General features: G+C 35.9%; 1 non-coding gene across 1 annotated transcript; it reads right to left on the bottom strand.

The window, feature by feature from the left end:
• Window positions 1-6718: 6718 nt before the first annotated feature.
• LOC145577237 (small nucleolar RNA R71) lies at window positions 6719-6825 on the bottom strand. Its single transcript, XR_014098701.1, has one exon. It is a non-coding gene; the product is annotated as a small nucleolar RNA R71 (small nucleolar RNA).
• Between the last annotated feature and the right edge of the window lie 1760 nt (window positions 6826-8585).

Below are 8585 nucleotides of genomic sequence, written 5' to 3' on the forward strand. Positions count from 1 at the left end.
GGTTGGCAGTGAGAGATTGTTTAATGACTAATTCGAATAGGTTTATTCGAAAGTTAACTCACGACCCTCGATGTGGAAATTGTGGTGCAGCAGAAGAGAGTCTTGACCAACTACTTCGTCACTGCCCTGCTGCTATGAGGATTTGGAGAAGATTAGGGTGGAGGGATAGTGAGATTAGGAATTCTATGACCTGCCAAGAGTGGATTGTGCACAATATTGACCTGCAACACTCAGTAGCTGCTGAATTTAGATCTACTGCGTTTGCTGTATGCTGTTGGTGGTTGTGGAGATGGAGAAATGAAAGAGTTTTTGCTCGTGATGTTAGTATCCCTCTTGATCAAGCTGCGTTTATTATTGCTAGAGTGGGGGACATCAATCGTGCTATTGAAAATGCCCCAAGTTCGGATGATACTATGGAAAGAAGGAGAGAAGAAGTGTTTATTCGGTGGGAGGTTCCTAAAATTGGATGGGTGAAACTCAACACGGATGGAGCTTCTAAAGGTAACCCGAGGCAAGCTAGTGCTGGGGGTCTGATCAAAGGAAGTGGTGGTGAAGTCTATGAAATTTTTGCTTCTCACTATGGTTTCTGTTCGAACACTAAAGTTGAATTGCTTGGTGTTCTTCGAGGTCTGGTAGTGGCCTGGAATGGTGGCCATAAACGGCTTTTAACTTCAGTCGATTCAGAGACGGTTGTTAATTTGCTGGTGGATCAGTGCCCTTCTCATTCTCCCTACACTCATTTGGTTCAAAAATGCAAGGCTATCATTTTGCGTCAAGGGTGGGAAGTGTGTGTTAATCACTGTTATAGAGAAGCTAATCGAGCCGCAGACTAGTTGGCTAACTTTAGTGTTCACTCGAGTCAGAAGATGGTACTATTTGAAGCGGTCCCGAGGGATCTTCAGGCCGTTTTATTGGAGGACTTGAGTGGCGTCGCGTAAGCTAGACTTATTCCTAGGAAGAAGGACTAGTTTGAGTTATTTATAGCCTTTCGTTTTTTTTTTTTTTTTTTTTTTTTTTTTTTTTTTTTTTTTTTGGTTTTGGTTTTGGTTTTGGTTTCTTGTTTTCTGTTTTTTTTTTATTTCTGTTTGCTTGTGTGCTGTCCTTTGGGACTCTCTTTCACCAAAAAAAAAAAAAAAAGTTAATTTGTCAAAAATAAGCAAACCTTTGCTCGGTCTTCCCAAAATAAGAAAACCTATTGATTAACTCAAAATAAGTTGACTTTTAAGACCTATTTTCTTTAAATAGGTCAGATGACCTACAACCTTTTCAACCGGTTAACTTTTAATTCTCATTTTCATTAAAAAAAATTTATAATTTCAATCTATAACTAATACTAAAGTAGCAACCGCTGATATCATCTTTTTTTCAAAGTTGTACACGTGCACTATTTCATGAAAAGATTTCTAGCTCAAATGCTAATTATTTTTTTTTTTTTTGAAACAAAATACTAATTAATTTTAAACAGATAGTAGCTATTATTTAGGTAATTAATTTAAAATAAGTACCTATTACTTTGGTGATTTATGATGATATTAGGTTGTTGGAGTCTTTATAAGAGTTGTTAACATAGTTGAGGTCAATTAAATTGAACTTATGAATATTTTTAACTCAAATTTTTTTTTACAAAAATCCATGATAAATTACTCGTAAATCCGTGCGATGCACGGTTGCTAACCTAGTTAATTAAAAAAAAAAATCCCTGCCACCCATACGGCCACACCTCCTATTAGAGTATTGCCCCATCGGCCGCCACCTCCACACGCACCCTACCAGAGCTGTAGAACTACCGTCGCCCTCTCTCACCACCGGCAACCCCTTCCCACCAACACCCATCACTCCTCCTCCTTCCTCCAACGCAACCAATTACCTTCTCAATCCACAGCGCACGACAACACAACAGCCCCTAAATTGCCACCAATGGCCAGCCAATGTAGCATCAACCTAGACAACAACAATTAGACAATTATAGCAACAATCGTCACAACTTTAACCATAAACCAGATAGGCATAGACTAGTATCTGTTTCGGGAGCTCACCTCTAGTGCGCCCACGACTTCTTGGTGTGTCCGTGTCTCTTTGATGAACTCTTCGTTGTTTTTCTTCATGATGGGGTATGGATCGCCAGTCGTTTGCGAGAAAGGGGGAGTCAGTTGGTCTGTGACAGGAAGGGAGGGGGATTCATCAGTGGTGGGGGAAGGAGAGGGGAAGATGTGTGGTGGTCATGGAAGGAGGAGCTAGAGGAGGATGAGTGGTGGTGGTGGTGGTAAGGGGTGACGGTGGGGGAATGGGCAGTGGCAGGGGCTGTTTTCTAGGGGGGTAAAGGTTTTTTTTTAATTAATTGAAAATTAACATTAATAATTAATTAAAATTATAAAATGAACCAATCATGTTGTAACACATGGCATTATCAACCAAACATCCGATTAACACTAAAGCCAAACGATCATTACTCATTTTCAGAAGATGCCCCTTAAAAGTTAACTTATTTTGAGTTAATCAAAAGGTTTGCTTATTTTTAGAAGACTTGGCAAAGGTTTGCTTATTTTTTGACAAATTTTCCTATTTATTAATGAAACACATCTCTTATCTTAACTCTAGTAGGCAGAAGATATAGTGTATTAATGTTTGTGGTTGATTAAATAAAAGCGAAAATTGAATTGCTTAGATGTTAATTAAGTCATTTAGTGATTTGTTGCTCATTACTCAATATTGGTAGAATCGCATTTTCTTTAGTTTGTTACATGTATGTAAGCGACATGTGGCATGGTAACATGTGTTGTCATCAAATCTAAAAAATATACATATATAATTTTCTTCATAATATTCCTTTCGTTCTTGAATACTTTCAACAATTGACTTTGCACATAAATATTATAAGATTGTGACAGTACATGAAAATGAATGGGAATAAACTGACAAATTATTTATGAGAGAATGGGTTGAATTGTATTGATGATCTTGGCTAATATTTATAGCCTACAAAAGATAACCTACAATATAAAACTCTATCATATAAACTTCCATAAATCTATCTTAGAATATCACTAAGATATATAATTATCCTAAATATAATATCATAAAATCTATATGGAAAATATATCACAATAATATATAATCCTATATTCCTAACATAAACTATTAGCATCTCCAATGGTAGCTAATTGTTTCCTTGGCACAAATATTTTTAAGCTTATTTCATTTCTAATAATCTATTTTCCAATAGGTAGCTAGCTACTAACTTGACATTAAATGTGCTCCACTTGTCAATAAGTAGTTGTATACCATTTTTCATCTTTTCATTAAGCAAATCAGGTATTCCTAAGTCATTTTTGATGGCTAAGCTAATATCCTTGTTTGACAATTGGTTGTTGGTTGTTTAACTTAATTGGTTTGATTGGCTACTGTTAGCATTGGTTATTGGTCATAACTATGCAAAATGACCTTTAAAGGCATTATTATATGTACATTTTTTAGGAACAGTTATTATGTACAATTATTCATCTATATATTGGAGTATTAGTAATTAATATAAAAAATTAATTAGGAAAGAATAATCATACTTAGTTGTTAATTATTTATCAATTAGTTTAAACCAAACTAATTAATAAACCATTTATTGTTGTTAATTTATGATTTCATAATAATTTATATGGAGTTTTTAAAAATTATTACTGTATACAGAAAGTAATTATTAATAAGAGTAAATTATTAAAATTTATTAATTAATGATTATTACTTATTATTTTCATTAGATAATTTAATTAATTAATTAATTACCAATTAATTTTTAATAACTAATTAATAATTAATGTGTAGTAAATATTAATAATTACTCTTTATTAATAACTACTAGTAAATTATTGATTATTAATGAAGAGTAATTTGAAAGGGAAAAGCCAAAAGCCAATACTTTTTCTGCTTCGTGATAATCGCAACAATTTCCATTTACATATGTTTCATAATAATTGCAACAGTTTCTTATTTGATAAGGATCAACTACTATTGTACTCCATATTATTTATCTCTCCTACAACTCCATGTACATTACTTTTTTATTATTATAATTTTCTTTCCTACTAACAATCAAATATATCTCACTAATTATACTTTATATTATAAAATTCTCCTTTTGGTCCTCACCCTATATATAAATATCCTATAACTTTGTGCTACACCAAATGTTACAATTGTTACGAAACAAAGGGGTACTAAATAGCTAGTAAGACTGAGTTTTCATTTTGGCAGAAAAATATTACTTTTCAGTCAGCAAAAAAGTCATTTACCACTTAAACACTTTTTTAGTAGCTTGACAAAGACAAAAAAAATTTAAAATTAATGGTAAAAAATCAACCCAAAAGCCATTTGTCAAACACCCCCAATATCTGATTCTAACTCCAATGGTTGAGACTTTTTATTAATTGTAAGCAAGTTCATACCTACCACTAATAGATAATTTGCAAGTGGAGCTAAAAAATAATTAATACTCCCTCTGTTTTTTAAATGTTACACTTAGCTTGCCTTATTCAGCCGTTTTTTTTTTTTTGGAAAATTTGTCTAGAAACGACATATATGTTCACTATTTTGTTTAGAAGGACCTTTGATATATCCAACTTATATAGTGTTTTACCCCCGTCCGACGGTCATAATTAGTGGTGTTTTTGGCTCTTTAGAGCCACTTTTATTACTAATTTGTATTTTCTAGTGTTTGCGTAGTTTTAGTTGTATTTTACAGGAAATTGCACTTTTGGAGCATTTTCCCGGATTTTTATGGATCAACTACGGAGGCTAGAAGGACACGGCCACTCTTAAAGCCCAGGATCGGTAAGAGCCGATGATTAAGGGCTCGGTATGAGACACCGGGGCTATTGGATCGATTAACCAAGACCCGATGAGGAAACTTAGATTGGGCCGAGGAATTTAGCCCAATCGAAATCCAAGCCTCGAAGAAGAAAGCCGGGCCCGATCGGGCAATCATACGCCCGATCGAGCGGCTGCGCGCATAAAGACCCTCAAGGGAGAGACGCGCCCGATCGGGTGAGCGTAAGCTCGATCGGGCGCGGCATACCAACAGCGGGCAAGGCAAAAAAGGCGGGCCCGATCGGGCGGCCCCTCGCCCGATCGGGCGCGTGTTTTTCTCAGAGCTGATTAGATTAGTTTTAATTTTTGTTTTGAGGGATGTTTTAAGTACGAATTATGTACGTATTTTTGGAGGATTTTTCTTTTTTAGATTTTCTCTCTCTACTTAGGATATTTCTCTCTCTTAAATTCTCTTTCAACTTTTGTTCTTAATTACTTTCATTAATCCAGATTTCTTTTGGTAACAATTTCTTCTCTTTTAATTTCAGCTATTTTATTTACTTCTTTGATTATGCTTTGCTTTATTCATTTGATTAGTTTGGTTATGATGATGCTTGAGTAGTTTTATTTCTAGGGTTTATGGGGATCTAATAAATGATATGAAGGGGTAATTTTGTGATTGTTAATTATCAATGCTTGGTTAATTTCCTATTGATTGATTTAATGCTATGCAATTAGGTTTAGCCAGATTTAATTGTATGAGTTTAGTAATATTAATTCGAGATTCGACAGATGAGAATTGATGTTTAGGCTTAGTTTAAATAGGCATTATAAATGGTTAAGTCAAGATTCGACAGATGAGATTTAATACCGGTAAATTAACTCTGTGATTATAATACGTAGCAAAATCCCTTTATAATCTGATTGATCAATGCTTGATGATTGCTTATTATGATTTGCCCTAGAATATTGTTTATTAGTGAACCTATGCCCTAGGTCTTTTAATATTTGATTTTTCCCCTACTTTATTTCTTTCGACCTTACTCTTCGTAGTATAGAATTTATTCCCAAAAATATTGGTTACTTAGATAATTTAGATTATAATAATTAATTAGGAGTAGAAAGACTTGTTTCCCTGTGGAGTTCGACCCTACTTCCCTATCTACTTTAGTTAGAGGACTTAGGTATTTACTTTTGATTAGGGGATACGACTTTACCCTGTCAAAATTTGGCATCGTTGCCGGGGAAACGGTTTTATTTTTATTTCTAATTATTTTTGTAGTCTAGATTATTTTTTCTTTTGCCTCAAAGGACATTAGTTCTTTGAGGAAGTTCTCATATTTGTCTTTTTAGTTCTCTGTTTATGCCCAGGTGTTCCAGATCATGTTACATTCCATTCGATCTTGAGATCGAGCGCTCTTTCCATAGACAGAAGAATCTTTACAGACAAATCCTGGCGGGTTCTGGGAGTAACGACATTCCTAGAGATTCGCCACCTGATTCTAGTGATTCGGAAATTTCTTCAGATTCAGAATCAGAGATGACTGCACCTAAGAAGCTCAGCGATTATTCGCAACTGTCCCTGACGGATTTTCCACACCTTTCCCCCAGACCAGATATCGCGGGAGTCCAGTTCGAAATCAAGCCCCAGTTCATAACGATGATAGAAAGAAAGCAATTCAGTGGAGCTAAGGGTGAAGATCCTAATCTTCACATTGCAGATTTCTGTCAATACTGCAATACTATTCGGCAGAATGGGGTAACGCAGGACCAGATCAGGGAGATTCTCTTTCCCTTTTCTTTATGTGGAAAAGCTAAATTGTGGTTTAATTGTTTGAATAGAACTGCACTTGGTATTACTAACTGGGAGACTCTTGCTTTAAATTTTTATAACAAATATTACCCTGCAGAGAAAACAACTTTACTAAGAAGTGCCATTCAGAACTTTGCCCAGGAGCCAGATGAAGCATTATATGAGGCTTGGGAGAGGTTCAAGGATCTGCAGAGGGAGTGTCCCCACCATAACTTGGCAAAGTGGCAGTTAATTCAAGCTTTTTACAACGGATTAGGGAATGCATCTAGAACAATTCTAGACTCCGCAACTAGTGGTAGATTTATGAATCTTAATGTTGATGATGCAGGTCAGGTTATTGAAGATATGGCGATACATAATTCCCAATATGGGAATTCTAGAGGCTATGCAAATAAGGGCAAACATCACGTTGATTCAGTATCCCTTTTGCAGGCTCAACGTACTTCTATTTTCCAGAAATTAGATAACCTTAGTACTAATATCCCTAACTCTGTTGCTAATGTTTCTGCTGTTGCTAATAACTCTAATGATGCTTTTTGTGAAAATTGTGGAAGTGTAGGACATTATGAGCAAGATTGTAGGAGCTCGATGGAGCAAGTTAATGCTTTTCAAACCTATAAGCAGAATAACCCATACTCCAACACCTACAATCCTGGCTACCGAAATCATCCATACTTATCATATCGGAGCACCAATGTTCAAAATCCTCCACCTCCACAACAACCACAACAAGCACCCCCTCCACAGCAGAAATATTACCACCCTCACTCTAACCAGAAAGCCCCAGCACAAACCCCTACTACATCTTTCGACCCTGCCTTGTCAGAAATTAGAGCGATGCTAACTAGTATGCAAAAGCATATGGAGAGTAGAGACCAACAGATTGACTCAATTATAGCCCATAATAAAGTCATGGACACACAAATTGCCCAATTGTCCTCTACCCTACAAGCTCGCCAGCAGGGAGCTCTACCATCGCAGGGAATTCAACCAACGGATCATGCAAATGCAATCACTCTAAGGAGTGGTTCACACTACGATGGGCCTCCTATGCCCAAGGAGGATGAACCTGATTTAATTAATATTGCTAATCCTGATTCCGTTACACCTAATGTTCCTGCAGGGCTCCCGGGTAATACTAACATTTCTGATAATTCATTACAGGGTACAACCTCAGGGAAGGATGCACCCCAGGAGAAGAGTAGGGAAGCACAACAACCTACAATCAAACTACCATTCCCAAATCGCCAATTGAAGACTAAGTTGGATAAGCAGTTTGGTAAGTTTTTGGAGGTTGTGAAAAATTTGCAGGTAACGGTTCATTTCACAGAACTTATTACACAGGTTCCTGCATATGCTAAATTTATGAAAGATATTTTGACTAGGAAAAGGGCCTTTAATGAAGTAGAAACTGTAGCTTTTACAGAGGAATGTAGTGCACTACTACAGAATAAATCCCCTCCTAAATTAAAGGATCCCGGTAGTTTTTCTATCCCTTGTCATATTGGTAATGTCTTCATAGATAAAGCATTGTGTGATTTGGATGCTTCTGTTAGCGTTATGCCATCGTCTATCTGTTCTAAATTAAATATGGGTGATTTAAAAATTACTAATTACTTTGCAAATGGCAGATCGTTCTGTTAAATATCTCCTAGGCATTTTAGAGGACGTCCCTGTCAGAGTTGGTAAATTTTTCATCCCTGTAGATTTTGTTGTTTTAGACATGGCTGAGGATACACAAATCCCCATTATATTAGGTAGACCTTTTCTCCATACTGCAGGAGCCATTATAAATGTTAAAAATGGTAAACTAACCCTATCTGTTGGTGATGATAATATTACATTCAATTTAGGGAAAGTTTTGAAAGGTCCTATGCTAGAGGAAAATTGTTGTCTAATTGATGTCATTGATATAATGGATGATATTTGTGAAGATAGCTTAACACAGGTTCTTGCAAGGGATCCCTTGGAAGAA

This window comes from Chenopodium album, chromosome 13 (assembly GCF_948465745.1).
Source record: "Chenopodium album chromosome 13, dcCheAlbu1.1, whole genome shotgun sequence".
In the NCBI taxonomy this organism is placed as follows: domain Eukaryota; kingdom Viridiplantae; phylum Streptophyta; class Magnoliopsida; order Caryophyllales; family Amaranthaceae; genus Chenopodium; species Chenopodium album.